A 22,707-nucleotide genomic window follows, 5' to 3' on the forward strand; every position below is an offset into this window, starting at 1 on the left:
GGAGTGGCAATTAGAAATGTGAAGTGTCTTCAATATTTGAGATTTATGCAAACTTTATGAATATAGAGTACAGTAAGCAGCAGTTCTATGTGGCAATGAATGTTTCTCGAACTAACAAAGACAAGTAATAGTCAGAAATTATAAAATCTATTGCACACAAAAAGCAGGAGCTTTTTTTTACATCAACCAATCGGATTAAAGGGATTGCTTGGTCTTAAGCTAGGAGTCTGCAGTCACTTTGTGGCTTGTGAATCATCACATAATCAGAGTGGGCGATCATGCGATTTGCCTACTTCCGGCCACATGCCAACTAGACTGTATTCTGCCTCGCTCATTACACTTGCATTGAACAAGGCAGTCTAGTTGGCACATGATCGCATGTATGCAAATCACAAACTTATGGTCGAGCATCCGCTTCTTTCATGCGGTTTTAGAATGCAATTTAGGATGTCAATGCTGGTTGAAAAGTGGCTGAAATCAACTAAAATAGAATCATACGAATCTATTGAGGTAATTTTATCCACATGTAAAACCGGCCAATGGTATCTTACAAGACAGAGATGCTATTGGTTGCCATGAGCTCTAGCATCTCTGATTTACCTGCGCTAGTTTTCACATCTTATGACCAGAAATTCCTACGTACTGTATATTTGCACCATTAGCTGGCTTTTTCAAAATTAATTTATTTAGCAAGTGTTGGCTCAGTCAGTCTTGCTTAGCTTTGCCATATCATTTTCAATCTTAACGGATTCGGATATTTCTCATCGTCTGATTTCAAAGGCATAAATTAACTCCCAAATAAAAAAAAAATATGTAGAGCTTCCCCACCTTATTCTTCCTATATTTTTAGTGCTTTATGTTTAAGACGTGTCTTTGGATCTCCTCTGACACCAGGGCCCAGACACAAGTTCTATGTATATAGTTATGGTAACTTGTTTCAGGCTTCTTAACAATATCTTGAAAAAGGTCATCTTTATAAGTAGCAGTGACAAATGACAAAGAAACACTCTGTTTTCTGTTAGGAAAGAGCAACTGATGGAATTTCAAAAAGCATAAAGTCAATCTCAGCAGTATTGCATGTGTGCCGATATGATGTGTGTGTACCGTAAGAATCATATGATATATTTGATTACAATAAACAATAATTTGTTTCATTGGGGGAAGTACCGTAATAAAGCTTCTTCTGTGTACTACTTCTTGCTTTTGAGCCTGCAAGCCAATATCACACCTGTATAGATTTGTGTGTTTTTATAGAATTTCCATACCTCTAAATATATTTGTGCAAAGTGGCGAGGGATTAACTCTGGATGCCCTGGCATGCTACATGAAAGAGCTGGTCCTTGCTGGGTGTGTGGACTTGTGTCATATGGGCTGTGAACCCATGCAGATTGCATGTTGTCATTGATGTTGGCTCACCAAACTTGTTTGAAACAACGGTACTTTACTCAACCGTTATTTCTCAGCAATAACTTTTATACATCAGATAGCAGGCACATATATTCCAGCATGTTTTAATTGTATAAAGCATATTCATACACATTCTCAGTTCCCACTGAGTTGCTTCAGATTTTGCTGGCCTTGTGAGTCCCAGCACAAGCCAGCTCAATGCTACAGTACAGTTCATGATGGTTCATGATGGTCACCTTCCCTTTCAGTAGTTCCATGTCCAGTCTACTTAAGGGTCCTATTATGACCAGAGTAGAGCCTTGTGCTCCCGGACACTTGGGGGAAAACTGCTTGGGTAGTCAACTACATTCACATACCAGTAAAGATAACCCGTTACCTTGACAGTTAAGGGGCCTGGCCACCAGAGTTCTGTCCTCTAGCTCCTATTGTCTGGAACTGCTCTATTGAAGGTTCAGTCTCTGTTTTTCAGTGGTGTTCTCACCCTTTGTCTAGTTCAACATGCAAGCATCACGCTATCTCATCTCCAGTCTCCTTTCCTTTGCTGCCACAAGCCACCCACAGTATTCGACCTTCATGATGACAGACTATACGTCCGTCACTTTCGCTAGCTAGATCTTTGCTCAACTGACTGTTCTAGAATGAACCATGTCTTACCCTAACAACTAACCCTCCCATTGTGAACTAGTCCCAATACTTAACTATTACTTAACCTATAGTCCAATAACTTCCTATACAAGTGCTATGCCCCACATTACTACATACAATACTTACTATATATTATAGCTATTCATTATACATTATACAGGAACATATTACTATAAATCACATTACATTACACATTATAATTAACATTTTACAATATTTACAAAAGATACAAGACATTATTCACATTACCCTACATCTATATGACAACACAGCGATTGGTGTCTTCAGGGGAAGGAACAGTCCACCACTCTTACATTCCTCCCGTCCTTAACAATGGGTGTCCTTGACCATCGGACTTCCTACAAGACACCAATCAACGCCACATAAAACACAAATAGCAGTCTTTTTCTCCAGAGGATAGATGTTCTCTTCCTTGTGATCAGCATGGACCTTGTCCCACTAGACTGGGACCTTGAAACTACAGAATTCAAGTTTTTTTTTTTATCTAGGGGCCCTCAGGCCAACACAACAGTGGCCCTGCCCGTCAATGAGTACAGTCCTTTTGCCTTCAACCCGGCTTTGACATCAGATTGTCCATTCCTCCTTCCCCCAGAAATATTCCTCTGGCAATAACAAAGACCATGAGGGGCAAAGTAAAGGGTTGAATGGGGAAAAAGTCGATAATTGGCTTTGGGACAAAGTCTATTATGGGGCATAGTCCATGAGGGTATTAGGGCAAAATCCATAGCTGGTTGGGCAAATTCCAGGGCAAAGTGTGTAGGACTCGCAGCTTAAAGTTTCGCAATCCAGCAAGAGGGGAAAAACAAAACTTTGGCCATCGGCAACCAACAACAAAAGGGAGTTCCAAATTTGAGGCCACTCAGTCACTCAAGAACTGTCTACGTCGAGGGTGTAACTGGCACAATGCAGGCCTCCAGGCATTCAACTACATTTTACAGCAAACAAGTGTCCGGCTGTGCTTACACCAAGGTCTCTTTAACCTCTGCTCTCCTCACGTACATAACCGAGTGGGTACCCTGGGCCATGTACTGTATATCACAGCTGGATGAGGTGCTGGCTCTGATAGTTTCACAGTTCCCCACTCTCCTCCAAAACACCATGAGGACTCATAGTGATTTCTCTGCTGCTCTTCCTTACATGGGCCAGGGATCAGGATATATGCTTCAGCTTTTAACTGGGATGTGGGCTCTGAGACTGACTTACCTTCACTGCCAAGCCACCCGGCCTAACCTCTTCCGACATTGAAGCCATCAGCTATCGCAATCCGCTTTATCTGCTCCTCTCCTGATGGCACAACATATCAGGATTGTTCACTATCCATCATGGACCTGCATTCTGCCATATCACTATCCTTTTTTTTCAAAATGGAACTGTCCCACATACCCCTCCCAGCAGCTTGTTGTACAGCTCCACATAAGCTAGGGTGTGGTTTCTTCTGGCTGGCCATCCCATTTCTTCCAGGTCTCCACCCATGTTGCTTTGTCAGTTTGCAATAGGCAGACTTTCTCTCTCCACCCTGTTCTTTGGGGACGGACATGGCGCAATATAGGCTGGCACTGACCAACATCGCACTCCCTCTGATAAGCATAGCCTCTTAAGGCTTGGACAGCTCTTTGTGTCCTTTCACTCCATTGCCGCTTATGACGGGCGAGGTTTTCCTCTATAGCTGCACCACCATACAGCTACAGCATTCTAGGTCCCATGCTCGGTGCCATTTCTGAGCATGCAACAGTTGTCATCTCCAACATAGCCCATGCTTTCCCATATCACTCAGATCTTCTAAGCGCAAGATTTTATCCTTCTGACTATGCCAAGTATAAAGTGGCAAGGGGCGGTAGTCATTGGTGAGGGATTTACTCTGGATTCCCTGGCATGCTACATAAAAGAGTTGCTCCTGGCTGAGTGTGTGTCATGCGGGCTGTGAATCTGTGTAGGTTACATGTTACTGTTGGCGTCAGCTGGCCATGATCGAATGAAGACTCGTTTTCACAAGGAGACCAACAGTTTGATTTAAACAACAGTACTTTAATCAATGATTCATTCGTAGCAACAACTTTACACATGAGATAGCGGGCACATATCTTCCAGCACACTTCAATTGTACATGTTATATTTTAGACACAGTCTCAGTTCACACTGGATTGCTTCAGTTTTTATTGGTCCCAGCACAACCCAGCCCAACACTAAACTACAGTTCATGATGGTTACCTTCCCTTCCAAGGATTCCACATCCAGTCTACTCAAGGGTCTTATCATGGCCAGTGTAGAGCCTTACGCTCCCGAATGCGTAGGGGAATACCTCTTGGGTAGTTAACTACGTTCATATGCCAGAAAGGATAACCCATAACCTTGATGATTAACCCTCCGTCACATACAATATCGGTTCTAACGAGTTCACATACAATCTGACTGCCAGGCGCAGGCTAGAAAAATACCTATAATATCCAATGTTTGCAATTTCAGTGCTCTAAAAGTGATCAGTGACCTTCATAGGGATGTAATAAAAAAGACTACACATAATCAGGTGCAAAAAAACCCCATTTACTTAACATAAAACTAATAACTCTGAAATACAACATTTCAAAACTCCTGCCTAATAGTCCCCAGTTCGACTCTGTCAAAAAACTCTACAAAGAAAATTTATGGAAACAAACTTAATTTTAAGGTACCTTAAGTTTTATTAAACACATATTCAATCAGAATTAGATCCTGAAGTTTCCCCAGAAAAATTACACTTGCAGAGCATGTGATGAATAAAAACATAAAATACCAACCTTATTGAGTGTGACGTGTTAACATACAATGAGCCTGAGAGATTAGCGCAGTTATATCTGTCCTCCTGAAGCTCTGCAATCCAACTGTGGTATGAGGTTTCACAGAGCTGCTAGAGACAAGAGACTACCTGGAGGGAGGGGATTTCCTCACAATCTGGTGAGGAAGGAGAAATAAAAGTAAAAGAGATGTGCCTGTCAGGCCTATTGTATGTGACGGAGGGTTAAAGAGCATGGCCACTAAAGTCCTGCACCAGTAGAAACAACCTATTACCTTGGCGGTTAAGAGGCCTGGACGTTAGAATCCTGTCCTCTGGCTCCTATTGTCTGGGGTCGCTTTATTTGAAGATCAGTCTCTCGTTTCAGCATTGTTCTTGCTCCATGTCTCTGTGAATACCCAATGATCACACAATCTCATCTCCAGTCCCCTTTCTTTCCTTTGCTGCTTCAAGCCACCCACTATATGCGATGTTCACAACCGACAGACTATATGTCACTTTCACTTGCTATATCCTCTAAACCGCCTCTACATTACATTACAACTTAGAGTACGTAATATTTACAAATGCACTTGTTGCGCCCCTGAGGCTTCAGTCACCATAGGATACTGCATCTCCCTTAAGATGTAGTACTCATCCCAGGTAAGGAGAGGTTAATCGCTGGTGTTTCTAACATTCACACACCAAACACAGTTAGATGCTTTCCCACCGGGGTGATGGCCTGGGATAGAAAGGGGGTTGGCCATCACAAAGCATGGGACTTTCCCAGTCACTAAGACAGCCACCTGGGGGGCAGGCACCATTTGGGGAAAAGGGAAGGAGCATCTTCACACTTAGCCAGTCAACCCTGGGCACAGCTTGGGGTGAGAGACACAGTCAGGACCTCTGTCCAATCTTCTTTTACCACACACTTCTGGGAGCGCCATAGGACCAGCTTGGAGCAGCTAGCTCAGCCCGGGTTCTCTACAGCTACACGGGATTCCAGGGTCTACAGAGAGTACAGGAAACACCAGCAGTCCGTTCCACATTCCACATACACTGGGATTGGAGAGACCCTGACCAGAAGGGACTCAAAGTGGGAACACCGGTGGTGACCTTGAATTGCTCGGGATCGACTGAGGCCCATCACGGCGGTGACCGGTACTCCAGAAGTGGCAACCGGAACTGTGAGTAAAGAAACCTTGAAACCACAGAGACTGTGTCCGCCTGTCCTTGCTGGCACCGGCGCCCTGCGCTTCGGCACCAGCCATCATTACAACCCTCATCATCCTCCCCCTGGACCACTCCACCTGTGGGGAGCAGAAACATCTTAGCTGCTACAACCATCCGCCCCGGAGGACAGCAACAGCAGCGACGGCTAATCCCTGGCAGCGTACCACAGCTGGCGTCACGAGACAAACATCCTTCATCATCATCCCCCCTCTTTTATTGTACGCCTCGGGGGCCACGAGGCCAGGCAGGGCCACCCGTGACATCCCCAGACCCGACATCACCGGCCCGGCGACGAGCAACAGTTAACCCCTTGCCCCATGGGGGCTACACACTCAATGTCAAGTGACTTTTGGAAGACTGTTTGCAGAGTACTCTAATGTCATATAAGTTACCATAGTTATATTTAATGTAAAACCTTTCCTGATTACAACATGGTGATATTACAATGTAACACATGCAACAGATAATGAATGTACAAGGAGAGATGCACAATAAAATGTTTAACATGTTTAGAGTAAGTTTTTTGATAAATCTATGGAAACATGTCAGTGCATATTGTTCCATGGGATGTGAGCTGCTCTTCAATAATTCAGTGTACACAGAAGGATACCTGATGGTCATGTTGTGATTGGTTGCTGAATTATGTTAACAAAAGCTTTGGTTTTAATAACCTTCCAAGTGTTAGGCACATGAGAAATCGCTGAGCAAAACCTACATGTAAGGCAATGTTTTACAGGACTTTCCTTCTCTTTGTGAAAGGAAACTTTTTAAATGCTCCTTTTAAATAGGCTTTTAAATCTACAAATAACTATTATGACATTTAGAGATTTATGCCCTACATCATTCTAAGTCAAATGTCCTAGTTACATTACCAAAAATATCTCTTAATGGAATAAATCACATTACTGGTGTAATATGTTGCTGCACATAAACAACATTGAAGCATTAAAACAACATTTATGAACATTTTTGTATTCTGACTATGGTATTTTCACAAGGAGATTTTTATAAGCATTGCCAACTCTCATGGTGGCTTCAGAATCTGTGGAAACTACAGATTCTGACACTCTGCCTGCTAACTTCTCTGAGGTCTGTAATCAGTGCAGGGAGATGCAGATGTTGTGCATTATTGCTGTGAGTGATTATGGTGTTAACCCTTATTGTCTTTTTGTTGCTACCTCCCTGTTCTTGTTTTTCTCTGTAGCCTCTTACAGTTTCTTACTCTCAGTTTACAGAGTGTCTGAGTTTTAGTTTTCCCCTGTCTGTCTTAATCTGTGTTATGATCAAACTACTGCCCCTTCCTTCCCTGATGGGGGGGGGGGGTAACACATTGATCTGGTCAGGAGAATAGCCAGGCACGGGATTCAGGAATCTCCACCATTAGGGATAACCCTGAGGTTAGGGAGCTAAGGAGCCCCCTGTCCATCATTAGCCTGCAGTCACATTGTGACAGATGTAATATAAGGCTCTGTCACATTTTGTTTTGCCTTCTCTCAGACATAACATTATAAAAGGTCTCAAAATGTATGCCTAAGCACACCATCACTTTGAGAGTGACATGTGACTCACTGTCTGTGGGTTACATTAATCTCAATATCTAGCTGTTGATAAGGAGGACAAACATATCAAATAATTATCTATCTATATCTCTATTTATCTATGTCTGTCTGTCTATCTATGTAGTCATGGCCAAACGTCTTGATACCCTTGAAATTTTACTAAATAAATTATTTCTTCCACAAAATAATTGCAATTACATGTTTTGTTATACTGCTGTTTATTTTCTTTTTGTGCATTAGAACAACAAAAAACAGACAAAAAAACGTAAATTGCACATAATTTCACACAAGACTGGGCTGGACAAAATTGCTGGTCTTTACAAAATTGTGTATAAACCAGTGGCGTATCTAGGGGAGCAGGTGGGGCATTTGACCAGGGCGCAGATGGCAGGGCGGTGCCATCGGGCCACCTGATGTAACAGTCCAAAGTGTATCCCCAGCAGCTGCATTTTGCCACCCCCTGTAGTGGAAGTCAGCCATTCTCTGAGCTCAAGTTGACAGCCGGCTCAGAGAAGGTACAGTGCGCCGACTCCCAGTGACAAATTGTACTAGCATCTTTCAGTTTTGAGTACAATTGAAACCCTGAATGTTGGAACTTCTGGGTGATGTTGATATCAGTAGTGTGATCTGGTCAGCTGATCACATTGCTGACATCACTTCCTGGGTGTCACATAGGCGGCAGAAGTTTGGTGTGTAGCTGAAGATACCAAAGGTTTGTTGAAATTAGGGGAAAAGGAGAAGCATTTTCAGTACACAGTATAGGTAGAGAGGGTGGGGGGAATGTACACGGATACAGTAAGGGGAGTGAGGGTGGACTCTATGTGGACACAGTATGGAAGCAAGTTGGGGGAGTATATACAGACACAGTTTAGACAGCGAGTTGGGGGAGTATATATGGACACAGTATATGTAGCAACTGTGGGGTAGAAATTTGAGGACAGTATTTGGAGCACGGGGGGAATTTGAGGACACAGTATGGTGATCAAGGGCGTGGAATGAGTGTAGACACAGTATGGGTAGTTAGGGAGGATGAGTTCAGAGGTAGTGAGGAGACAGTATGGGATGAGAAAGATGTGAGAAGAGACCAAATAAAAACTGAATATTATGTGGTGGGGGGCTATATGGGGAGGGGCAACAAGGGGGGACAGTATGTTGGGGAGTGGGAATTTGATGACAGGTCACAGTATAGTGAACAATCAAATATTAAGTTGAGGATGGCAACAATCTTGTCCTGGCCATTTTTGGAGTTTTGTGTGAAATTTATGTCCAATTTGCCTTTTTTTCCCTCTGTTTTTCTGTATTGTTCCAATACACACAAATGAAATAAACATATATATAACAAAACATTTGTAATTGAAATTATTTTCTGGAAGAAATATTTCATTTTCAGGAACATTTTTAAGGGTGCTAACTTGTTCGGTCATAACTGCATATACTGTATATATTTTCAAACAGCGGGTGAAATAAGTATTGAATATGTCAACAGTTTTCTAAGTAAGGCCCTGTGCACACTGGAAAACGGAATTTTCTTAAGAAAATTCCGCAGGGTCTGAAAGATTACCGCACCCGCGGTAAAAAACCTCGGCAAACTGCACCCGAAAACCGCATGCGGTTTGTCGCGGTTTGCTGCGGTTATACCGCAGTATTGTTCACGTTATTGCCGCAGTTTTGCCGCGTGTGGGTTGGTACATGTGTTTTATTGTATTCAATGCAATAAAGCACATTGAAAAAAAAATCATTTCCTTCTGAGATAGATAGTAGATAGATAGATAAATAGACAAATAGATAGAAGAATAGATAGAGGGATAGATAGAGGTATAGACAGATAGAGGACAGATCGCTGCATTTCTCCCGAGCGGTAGTGAGTTCACATTACCGGCTGTGGGAAATGCCCTGTGGTTACCTCTGCTGTCTCGCTGCAAGGCTGCATTCAGCAGTGTGTCTGTGTCAGTCGCGGCTGGATGCAAGCATCGCAGGACGTGGATTACGCCGGAGCTGTGTGTTTGGGAGGGGTTAATGAAATGGTGAACGAGGTGGCTTATTTGTGTTTTATTTAAAATAAAGGATTTTTCGGTGTTTTATTTAAAATAAAGGATTTTTCGGTGTGTGCTTATTCACTTTACTTACAGGTTGATCATGTCAGCTATCTCATAGATGCTGCCATGATCAAGCCTGGACTTAGTGGCAGCGATGCGCTGCCATTAACTCCTTATATTACCCTGTCTGCCACCGCATCACAGCAACAGGAAGAGCCGGGGACACTCCGGTACTGACGCATAATGGATGCAACAGTCCCGGGGCAGCTGCGGGCTGATATTCTAGGCTGCGGGAGGGGGGAGGCATTAACCCTGCCCCCCGTCCTCCCCAGCCTGAGAATACTGGGCCGCCGCTGTGTGCTTACCTCGGCTGGACGGTAAAAATACGGCGTAGCCCTCGTATTTTTTTTTGTATATTTCCTTTTGTTTTGTATGTGTATTCTATATGTCTGTGTGTGAGTGCGATCTGTGTGTGTGTTCTATGTCTGTGTCTGTGATCTCTGTGTGTTTACTCTGCTCCGCTTCCTCTTTCTGTCATAGTGACATCACTTCCCTGCAAACCGCAGGCAGCGATGAACATTACCGCAGGTAAACCGCGAAATACTGGAGGGAATAACGCAGGAAAACGCAATGAACAACACAGAATTTGCTGCCTGTGTTATTCCCTGCGGGATTTCACGATTACATTGCAGTCAATGGAGTGAAATCCCGCAGCGACGTGCGGAAAAGAAGTGACATGCAATTGTTTTTGCTGTGGGAATCCCGCAGCAAAACATGCAGCTGTCAAAATCCGCATAGTGTGCACAACATTTTTTTTTCCCATAGGTTTTGCTGGTGATTCACTGCAGAGATGTTATGAACATTTTCTGCAGCGAAACATGCAGCAAAATCGCAGGAAATCCGCGGCAAAAACTGGCAAGGGCCTAATATGTTTCTGAAAGTGCTATTGACATGAATTTCTCACCAAATGTCAGTAAAAACCCATCTAATCTATACACAGATTGAAATCAAACCATGACATCCATAAATTTAGAGATGAGAAATAATTAGAAATCAAACATGAAAACAGTATCAAGCATGTTTACTGAAATGTATTTAAAGGGCTGGTCTGAAGGCTAAATACATTTTCATCTACTGTAAATCCCAATATATTTGCTGCTTCCATTGAAACTAATTTCTAATATGACTGCATTCAAAATTCCCTTTCCTTCCCTCGCTACACTATCTAGCCTGTATTGATTTTTTTCCCCCCTAATTCCTGTCTGAAGACTGTGTTCATTTGAGATTCCCAGTGCATGCTGGGATACTAGCCCCTACTCTGTCCCTGCATGGTCATTATGCGATTTTCACAGTAACAGTGTGCTCTGTGTTACCAATTCAGATCTGTAAAGCCAGCAACAGAGCAACTGGACTGATTGTCAAAATACCAGAGACCAGAGATGCTCCCGCAAGTGATGTCACTGAGAAGTGCTATAAAACAGGAAGTAAAGAAAAAAATGAATCAGAACCTTGATATTGTAGTGAGGGCAGGATAGGACATTTTAAATGCAGCTATAGTAGAAATCAGTTTAGATAAGGGCAATAAATAGATAGGGATTTAGATGAAAATGTATTCAGCCTTCAGAACAACCCTCTAATACTTTATACAAAGGCCTTTGTTGGTGATAACAGTTTCAAATGCCTTATATATTGAGAAACTTGTTGCCTGCATTCTTTAGGTGTGATTTCGACCCATTCTTCCATACAAACACTCTTTATATTCTAAAGGTTCTGTGGACTCCTTCTATGAACTCTGAGCTTTAGTTCCTTCCACAAATTTCGGATTCACATCAGATGATATGCTGGGCCATTCTAGCAGCTTTATCTTCTTTCTCTGAAACCTATTGAGAGTTTCCTTGGCTGTGTGTTTGGGATCATTGTTGTGCTGAAATGTCCACCTTTATTTCAATTTCATCATTCGGGTAGATGGCAGCAGAAATTTTCAAGATTGTCTTAGGACATTTGTCCATTCATCCTTCCTTCAATTATATGAATTTTACCAGTGCCATATGCCGGAAATCAGCCCCACACCATGACATTTGCATCTCCAAACTTCACTGTTGGTATTGTTTTTTGGCATGTTCCACCATCAGAAAATAGAATGTTGATAGAGCATTGGAATTACGGTGCAGCTTCCCGGGCCTATGTTCTACGTAGAAGCTGAAATCTCATAGAGCGAAGAACCAACAGGTAACTCGAGCATTCTTCCCTTTCTTTTACATCATTCCACAAGTGCAGGGCCTGGTCCAATACCAATCTAAACTTTCAGCATAACAGGTAGTGCTGTAATGTGTCCACTGCCCACTCAATGTCCAAACACTTCTTTTGCACAATGGAATAATTCCTTTCATAGGCCAACAGTTTCTTACTCAGGTAGAGTAATGTTTGTTCTTCTCCATTTACCTCCTGAGACAGGACCTCACCTAATCCGACCTCTGAGATGTCCATCTGTAGCACGAATTCCTTCTTGAAATCGGGTGCCACCAAAACTGTCTGTTTACAAAGAGCAGGCTTCAACGCCTGGAAAAGCCGTCTCTGTTTCTGGAGTCCACTTGGCCATAGCTGACTTTGTATCTTTGAGGAGGTCAGTCAGGGGTGTGGCAGACATGGAAAAGTTTGAGATGAATCTTTTGTAGTACCACAATTCCTAGAAACTCTCTAACCTGTTATTCTACAGTTTCATCCAATTATGGAATGTGACCACTTTGTTTATTTGGGACTTGATTACACATCTCTCTTCAACATAGCCTAGGTATAGGCCAGGTCATAAAAGGCTTTTTCTGGCTCCCAAGTTAGATATGGCAGCAGTACCTTCGCCCACTGCTTTGGTGGGAATTTATCCCATTTCGACGACCCTTTCAAGTACGGTTAGAAATGTCTCAATATTGTCACCCAGGGTCATCTTCTGCTTGGCCCGTCTTGCCACCTTGCGGATATGGGTGTCATCACCTGAACTTTCTGTTGTGGCAGTTGACCTGCCATTGACTGCCTCTACTAGGAACCCCAACTGCTGGTCAAGTGCTTCTTGCTACTGACACTGCTTCTGCTGCTGTAGCTCAAGTGTCTGCTGTTGCTGTCGCTGATGCTGCTTCTGTTGTTCTCGCTGTTGTTGTTTCTGAATCTGTTGCATCAATAGCTTATTTGTTTCTTGCTGGGCTTGTTGTTGTTGCAGCTGGGCCTGCATCAGGTGTTTGATCAGGTCTTCCATGCTGCCCACCCAGGTTTCCTGGCTTATGGCTGCCTTCACACAGAATATGCAGTTTATCTGTAGCAGTCACACGTATTCCCTAGAAATGATGCCCTCACTTCTAGCTCGACATATAATGTTACAACTTACTTGGGTGCTGGTCAAAGTAATCACAGGAACTGTTTTCATTTACTGTCTGGTTTATTTCACTCATCAAAAGATACAAACAAAAATAACCAATCAATATAGCTGCAGGGTTTGCCTGCTCAGGGTAACACTGATCTCTTCACCCAGAGATACACCACTGGAGGCTTTTCATACGTCCATACACAGACAGCATATGATATGAGACTACTGGTCTCCATTTTAAGTTATGCACCAGGCACTATGGTGGTGCTATGTAGACAGCCAGACTAAACCATCTATCTGACCGCCTATAAAAAACCATATGTATCACAGAGGATAACCACCTCTGCGAAACATATCTCCCATTGACTACGTGTTTGACAGCCATCTTACAATATATATATAGTGGGTGAAATAAGTATTGATTATGTCACCAATATTGTAAGTAAATATATTTCTAAAGGTGTTATTGGCATGAATGTATCACCAGATATTGGTAACAACCCATGCAATCCACACAGGCAAATAATGAGAAATGACACACTTAAAAAGTATTGAACACATGAAGAAATTAATCTCTTCACGACACATGACATACTGGGTACATCATGGATTGTGTAAGGTTAATCCCTGCTGCCTGCTGTGGGCAGTCCGCGGCGATCCGTGCACATGTCAGCTGATTTCAACAGCTGACATGTGTGCCCGCCAGGTGCAAAAGGAATCGCGCTCCACCTGCACCTATTAACCCCTTACATTTCACTGTCAAAATCTGACAGAGAGATGTATCAAGCATTAAGCATTAACTTATCCAGCGCCATCAGAAGTCATGTGATGTGATGACATGACTTCCGGTGGTTGCCATGGTAGCACAGGGTCATTTGATGACTCCTGTAGCTAGCATGAGACATTTTCACTGCCGGCAGAGAGCCGTGTGTGAGAGGAGAGGAGCTCTTCTCCAGATCTCAGCTATACGATCAAAGGTCCATGTATTAAACAAGGACACAAGTGGACAAGCAAAAAAATTGGCAAAATAAGAATTGTACCATGTATTTTTGTATAATTTACTATGTATATTACATTTACATGTGTTGGATATAGGTATGCCTTTTATATACAGTACATACCAAAAGTTTGGACACACCTTCTCATTCAAAGAGTTTTCTTTATTTTCATGACTGAAAATTGTAGATTCACATTGAAGGCATCAAAACTATGAATTAACACATGTGGAATGAAATACTTAACAAAAAAATGTGAAATAACTGAAAATATGTCTTATATGTTAGGTTCTTCAAAGTAGCCACCTTTTGCTTTGATTACTGCTTTGCACACTCTTGGCATTCTCTTGATGAGCTTCATGAGGTAGTCACCGGAAATGGTTTTCACTTCACAGGTGTGCCCTATCAGGTTTAATAAGTGGGATTTCTTGCCTTATAAATGGGGTTGGGACCATCAGTTGTGTTATGCAGAAGTCTGGTGGATACACAGATGATAGTTCTACTGAATAGACTGTTAGAATTTGTATTATGGCAAGATAAAAAGCAGCTAAGTGAAGAAAAATGAGTGGCCATTAGTGATGAGCGAGTACTAAAAAGCTCGGGTGCTCGAGGCTCGGGCCGAGCATCCCAAGATACTCGTGTACTCGGCCCGAGCACCGAGCCCAATGTTATCCTATGGGAGACCCGAGTATTTTTGTGACATGACCCCCGGCAGCATGTAGAAACCCTAAAAATGGCACAAAAGTCTCAGAAGAGTGCTCAAATGACATGGCAACAGCATGGGGAAGATCCCTTGAAGCATTTATCACTCAAAAGTCACAGCTGTGAACAATTTTGTCCGCATTTTACGCCATTTTTACGGACTCACCAGAAAACCTTCAAAAATGACACCAAAATGAATTTTCATGGCAGAAATGTTAAGGGCACATACCCAATAGTGAGATAGAGCTAATGTATGTTACTTTTTGAGATTAATACATGAAAGATTTTACGTAAAACATTGTGTGGCACTCCGATGTCCCTGAGAAGAGACGTACATAAAGGCCTCTGAGTCTAATGTGCCCATTTTGAGGAAGTGAGTCTTTGTAGTATTTTCCTTTGCCAGGGCAGTCCAAAATTGTGAGGTTCACCAATGCCCCTGCATACAGACGTGCATGAGGGCCTGTAAACCTGAAGTGCCCATTGTAAGGAAGTGGGTCTATTGTAGTATAGCCCTTAGGCAGGGCAGCCAAAAATTGGGAGGCTCCACGTTGTCCCTGGATAGAGACGTGCATGATGGCCTGTAAACCTGAAGTGCCCATTGTAAGGAAGTGGGTCTATTGTAGTATAGCCCTTAGGCAGGGCAGCCAAAAATTGGGAGGCTCGACGTTGTCCCTGGATAGAGACGTGCATGATGGCCTGTAAACCTGAAGTGCCCATTGTAAGGAAGTGGGTCTATTGTAGTATAGCCCTTAGGCAGGGCAGCCAAAAATTGGGAGGCTCCACGTTGTCCCTGGATAGAGACGTGGATGATGGCCTGTAAACCTGAAGTGCCCATTGTAAGGAAGTGGGTCTATTGTAGTATAGCCCTTTGGCAGGGCAGCCAAAAATTGGGAGGCTCCACATTGTCCCTGGATAGAGATGTGCATGAGGGCCTGTAAACCTGAAGTGCCCATTGTAAGGAAGTGGGTCTATTGTAGTATAGCCCTTTGGCAGGGCAGCCAAAAATTGTGAGGCTCCACGTTGTCCCTGGATAGAGACGTGCACGAGGGCCTGTAAACCTGAAGTGCCTATTGTAAGGAAGTGGGTCTATTGTAGTATAGCCCTTTGGCAGGGCAGCCAAAAATTGGGAGGCTCCACGTTGTCCCTGGATAGAGACGTGCATGAGGGCCTGTAAACCTGAAGTGCCTATTGTAAGGAAGTGGGTCTATTGTAGTATAGCCCTTTGGCAGGGCAGCCAAAAATTGGGAGGCTCCACACTCTACAGCTCCGGAATGTCATGCTCCTCAGCCTCCTCCTCCTCCTGCGCATCCTCATCCACTTTACCCTCCACACCAGTCCCAAGCTGGAAGTGTCGCGGGCGGAGGAGGGGACGCTGCGCTCTCCCACTGCTCGGGTCCGGCTGCCGCTGCTCTACGGCTGCTGCTGCTCGGTGGCTCGAGCGATGGCCGGATCCCGGGGACTCGAGCGGCGCTCATCGCCCGTGAGTGAAAAGGGGTCGTTTGGGTTTTGGGGATATTGTCCGTGACGCCACCCACGGTTGTGGTGATTGTGTGGACACCACCGCTGCTCTGGACGGGGATCCCGGGAGCCTGTGACAGGGAGCAGCTTTGTTGTTATTTCTCCCCTCCGTGGGTAGGGGGGTTGGTTGTCCCGGGGCCCGGTGATGGGGTAGAGATGGATGACAGGCGGGTTGCGGGGCCTGATGAGGTGCAGGGTCACAGGGGCAGCGCTGTGCCGCACGGCACGGAGGTACTCACTCAGCCCAATGATGATGACACAGTTCACGGTAAAACAAGTGGCTGGATGGACGGGTCCCTCGGACGGCTGCGGTTGTTCCTCCCTGCAGGTTAGTGATGACTGTCTCTCCCTGCACCTAAGTTCAGTGTTGGTAGTGATGGTTTCCCACCGGTAACCCGCTCCCCGACCTGGATATGGGCCGGAGGAGCCCTTTTGCCCACAGGCGCTGGCCCTGGGAGACAGTTGCCCTTGGCGGTGGCGGTGTCTCCCCTTCACGGTTGGACGGTTGCCTTCTATCGGGACTTGGCTGTTTGGAAACCCTGAGGTCCCCTTCACTAACGGATTTGGCAAATTCACGGCGACACCAAGCCTTGCCGGGATCCGAAAGGCCCCTGCCAATGGTGCTGGCTTCTCTTTGTATACCGGTCCGGTACGGCCGGGTCACCACCCGTCCACGGTCCTTATGGCAGACTCCAATCGGCCTCCACTGCAGACGGTCACCACATCCTGCCAACCTTGCTGTCCTGTCCGGGCCACACACCCGGACCAACTTCAGGCTCTTTGCTGTCACTTTTCTCCTTTCTACTACTTTCCTCCTTCCACTTCCTTAGCTTAACTCTCACTGCCTGTGTTTTCCCTCCTTCTTGGTGGGTGGAGACCAACTGCCTGGCTCCACCCCCTGGTGTGGACAACAGCCCCTGGGGAAGGCAACAAGGATTTTGTGTTTTGCCTATGATATGCCTGCAGGGAGTGTGGGATGTGTAAGTGTTGTGCTCTGTGGCCCCTGGCTTGTCCAGGGCGACACAGAAGCACTGCAGCACTGCCTCGGCGAAGCGGCAACAGGCTGTGCTGAAGCTAATCTGCATAGGTGACAAACCCCACAATGCAGAAGAGGTGTGGACAGCTCTGAAACAGCAGGCAGATCACTGGCTCACACCTCTGAACCTAAAGCCAGGAAAGGTTGTGTGTGACAATGGCCGGAACCTGGTGGCGGCTTTGAGGCGAGGCCAGCTGACACATGTTCCATGCGTGGCCCATGTGCTCAACCTCGTGGTTCAGCGGTTTCTAAAGTCATACCCAGAGCTGTCTGATCTGCTGGTAAATGTTCGCCGCCTGTCTGCACATTTTCGAAAGTCACCTACTGCTTCAGCCGGCCTTGCCGGCTTTCAGCGCCATTTGCATCTTCCAGCTCACAGACTGGTGTGTGATGTCCCCACGCGTTGGAATTCAACTCTGCACATGTTTGTTACATCTCGTGGCTCTCCTGAGGCAAGGACTGAGGCAGTCTCCCATTCCTTGCCTGCCACGAGCACTCCTGCTCAGCAGCGCCGAAGGTCTGCCAGACTGCGCAGTGTGCAGGAGATACCTTCTCAGAGAGGCAGCAGAAGGGTGACACCTAGTGGTTCTCCTGTTACAAGGAGTGAAGCGGTCTCCCATTCCTGGCCTGCCACAGACTCTCCTGCTCAGCGGCCCCGAAGGTCTGCGAGGCTGCGCAATGTGCAGAGGTTTACTGCTCAGGGAAGCAGTGAGATTCCCGTTATCTCTCCACATTGTGAGACCGAGGATCCCGCCTCTATTTCCCAGAGGCAGGAGGGTGAGCATGTGCAATGCGTGGTGGGTCCTGATTCGCTCACTGACGTCACACGGCTTGATGACAAGGCTGGTGACGTGGTGAATCCTGACTGGCCAGGCTGGGACGTCGTGGACCCTGATTGGGTCAAGTCCGTCATCTCCGCCTCGCGCCCGCCCTCGGGTGGAGCTGCACCTCCTTAAAAGCTCCCCCTGCCATCATGGCGGTGCGCGACCGTCCTTCTATGTTTGGATGTCTGGCAGCGTGCTGCCACGCCACTGCTCAGGCATTACTGTCTCTTGTGGGCTTGGCCCTTGCTGCTCCGGCAGTACCTCGTTTGCTCAGGCATTACTGTCTCTTGTGGGCTTGGCCCTTGCTGCTCCGGCAGTACCTCGTTTGCAGGCCGTGTTCCTGCCTTGCTGCTCCGGCAGTACCCCCGTCAACAGGCCGTGTTCCTGTCCCAGGTGAGCTCCTCAAGTCTCCATTGGACTCACCTGGTTATTGAAAGCACACGTGCGTGGGCACCTCTGTGCTACCCTCGTGCCATATTCTCGTGACTTCCACTGGCACACGTGCGTGGGCACCTCTGTGCTTTCCCGTGCAACAGGTACACCGAGCCGTGAGATCTGTGCCATACAACCCTCACGGGTTAGGGCAGATCGGTGTACATAGATCGTCTGTGACATTCCAGACGATCGCTAGCAGCAACCCGCTCACTCTTCACCCACCATAGCGGCGGTCCCTTACACCGCACAGTGGACCTTGACCGGCGGAAGCAGTCCATTTCCCATCTTGGCACGCTTCCCCGGGTCCCCCTCGTAACACATGTTGGTCAGGATATGTGAGCAGAAGAGGGCAGTTGTTGAGTACCTGCATCACCTAAGCCGTCGGGAAATGGGTCAAACTCCACACATAACACCTGAGGAGTGGAGATGGATGTCCGACCTATGTACCATCCGCCAAAACTTTGAGGACTCCACCAAGATGGTGAGCGGCGATGACGACATTATTAGTGTCACCATACCACTTCTCTGCCTTCTAAAATGGTCTCTGCTCAAAAAACAACCATGATGCATTGCAGGCGGAGCGCGATGAGTTTGAGCAAGAAACAGTAGTGGGTGTGGGTGATAACACACAGCCCAGCCTCGTCTCATCACAACGTGCAGTGGAGGACTATGACGAGGAGGAGGATGAAGAGATGGAGCAACTCTCTGGCCAAATTGAGGATATGACATGCAGTCATATCCTCGGTTCAGCGTGGCTGGCCAGAGGACAGGGTAGATGATGAGGAGGAGGAGGAGGAGGAGGAGGAGGAGGTGGAGGACAGCATGTTCAGTCATCGTGTTGGTCAGGATACTGAAGTGATGGCTGTTAAGAGTCTGGCACACATGGCTGACTTTATGGTAAGCTGCCTGTCTCGTGACCCTCGCGTTAAGAACATCTTGGCCGACAATCATTACTGGTTGGTAACTCTGTTAGACCCACGCTAAAAGGAGAACTTTATATCTCTTATTCCCGAGGCGGAGAGGTCAGGCAAAATGCAGCAGTTCCAGAAGGCCATAGTCACGGAAGTAGGCAAAGCATTCCCCTCACAAAACGCTAGCGGCATAGGTCAGGAAGCAGTGGACAACCAAGGCGTACAGCTGAGAGGGGCACAAGTCCAATCCGCCAGAGGTAGGGGAACAGTCTTTAAGATGTGGGACAGTTTTCTCAGCCCCTCACATACCACAGCCCCTGAGGTGCGGGGTAGTGCCACAAGAAATCCTAAGTTTGCCCAGATGCTCAAGGAGTACCTTGCAGATCAAACAACTGTACTCCGACATTCCTCTGTGCCTTACAATTAATGGGTATCCAAGCTGGACACGTGGCATGAATTGGCTCTCTACGCCTTGGAAGTCCTGGCCTGCCCTGCCGCTAGCGTTTTGTCAGAGCGTGTTTTTAGTGCCGCAGGTGGAATCATTACAGATAAACGCACCCGCCTGTCAACTGTAAATGCTGACAGGCTGACTCTGATCAAGATGAACAAGGGTTGGATTGGGCCAGACTTCACCACACCACCAGCAAATGACAGCGGAATTTAAAGTTTGTAACGGGAATTTGCCATGTACCTCCACTCACCCATGGTAACACACTTCTGGACTTTGGCTAATCGCTGGACTGCTCCTCCTTCTCCTCATGCGCCATCATGATGACCGTTACAATAGTTAGGCCGTTGTTTCAGGTATACCCCCAGTGGTAATTTTTTTCCCCCATTCTTTCAGAATGGGCATTACAACGACAGGAGACCCGCTCCTTTGCAATGGGAACAATGTTTTGAGGCCCTCATGCACATCTCTATCCAGGGACAATATGGAGCCTGACGCTGCCACCGACAGGCACACACGTGCGGTATTTAAATGCAAGCACGGACGCAATAAGAACCTAACAGGTTTTTAGGAGCAACAATTACTGAGAAGTCTGACACTATCAGACACTGCTGACTGACGTGTATTATTCACTAGACTTGTGCGTTATATAATAGTTTGTGCAAAACGTGCACCTGTACGCTGCCACCGACAGGCACACACGTGCGGTTTTTAAATGCAAGCACGGACGCAATAAGACCCTAACAGGTTTTTAGGAGCGACAATTACTGAGAAGTCTGACACTATCAGACACTGCTGACTGACGTTTATTATTCACTAGACTTGTGCGTTATATAATAGTTTGTGCAAAACGTGCACCTGTACGCTGCCACCGACAGGCACACACGTGCGGTTTTTAAATGCAAGCACGGACGCACTAAGAACCTAACAGGTTTTTAGGAGCGACAATTACTGAGAAGTCTGACACTATCAGCCACTGCTGACTGACGTGTATTATACACTACACTTGTGCGTTATATAATAGTTTGTGAAAAACGCACACAAGTGCACCTGTACGCTGCCACCGACAGGCACACACGTGCGGTTTTTAAATGCAAGCACGGACGCACTAAGAACCTAACAGGTTTTTAGGAGTAAAAATTACTGAGAAGTCTGACACTATCTGGACTGTTTTAGACTGTGTACACCAGCCCCAGATATGATGAAGGCTGGTATACGGTCACCATTAGGAATGGCTATATACCCTGCCTGCCTGCCTGCCTGTATACTGCTACAATAGTCCTGACAAGGACTCTTCTGGTCACTAGCCTGTATTCCGACCTGGCTATACCCTGCCTGTATATAGCAACAATAGTCCTGAGAAGGACTCTGCTCTTGTACTCCGACCTGGCTTTACCCTGCCTGCCTGTATAGAACTACAATAGTCCTGAGAAGGACTTCTGGTCACACTGTTTGCAGCCCTGCTACGGAAATAACTATAAAGGGCCGCAAACCTTTCCCTGAAGCAGCAACCCTCTCCCTGCACTGACTGTCTGGATGGCTGTGAGCAGAGCACAGCGCGCCCGCCGGTATAAAGGCTCGGTCACGCTGTGCGGGCCGGCCAATCACTGCAATTCCACAACTAACAGGGCTGTGGCATTGCAGTGGTCTGCTAGCCAATCCCTGCATAAGGGCTGGCTCTCAAAAGATGGCCAACATGCAGGGATGAAGACCACGATTACAGCACGAGTATCGCGAGATTACTCGGTCCCCGCCGAGTAGCCCGAGTACAGTGATACTCGTGCGAGTACCGAGTAGTAACAAGCATACTCGCTCATCACTAGTGGCCATCATTACTTTAAGTAATGAAGGTTAGTCAGTCCGAAAAATTGGGAATACTTTGAAAGCGTCCACAAGTGCAGTGGCAAAAACCATCAAACGCTACAAAGAAACTGGCTCACATGAGGACCTCCCCAGGAAAGGAAGACCAAGAGTCACCTCTGCTGCGGAGAATAAGTTTATCTAAGTCACCAGCCTCAGAAATCGCAGGTTAACAGCAGCTCAGATTATAGACCAGGTTAATGCCACACAGAGTTCTAGCAGCCTTCATGGTAAAATAGCTGCTAGGAAACCACTGCTAAGGACAGGCAACAAGCAGAAGAGACTTGTTTGGGCTAAGGAACACAAGGAATGGACATTAGACGAGTGGAAATCTGTGCTTTGGTCTGATGAGTCCAAATTTGAGATTTTTGGATCCAACCACTGTGTCTTTGTGCGACGCAAAAAATTTTAACGGATGGACTCTACATGCCTGGTTCCCACCATAAAGCATGGAGGAGGAGGTGTGATGGCATGGGGGTGCTTTGCTGGTGACACTGTTGGGGATTTATTCAAAATTGAAGGCAAACTGAACCACCATGGCTACCACAGCATCTTGCAGTGGCATGCTATTCCATCCGGTTTGCGTTTAGTTGGATCATCATTTATTTTTCAACAGGACAATAACCCCAAACACACCTTCAGGCTGAGTAAGGGCTATTTGACTAAGAAGGAGAGTGATGGGGTGCTACACCAGATGACCTGGCCTCCACAGTCACCAGACCTGAACCCAATCGAGATGGTTTGGGGTGAGCTGGACCGCAGAGTGAAGGCAAAAGGGCCAACAAGTGCTAAGCACCTCTGGGAACTCCTTCAAGACTGTTGGAAGACCATTTCCGGTGACTACCTTTTGAAGCACATCAAGAGAATGCCAAGAGTGTGCAAAGCAGTAATCAAAGCAAAAGGTGGCTACTTTGAAGAACCTAGAATATAAGACATCTTTTCAGTTGTTTCACACTTTTTTGTTAAGTATTTC

This window comes from Anomaloglossus baeobatrachus, chromosome 4, assembly GCF_048569485.1.
Source record: "Anomaloglossus baeobatrachus isolate aAnoBae1 chromosome 4, aAnoBae1.hap1, whole genome shotgun sequence".
NCBI classification, from domain to species: domain Eukaryota; kingdom Metazoa; phylum Chordata; class Amphibia; order Anura; family Aromobatidae; genus Anomaloglossus; species Anomaloglossus baeobatrachus.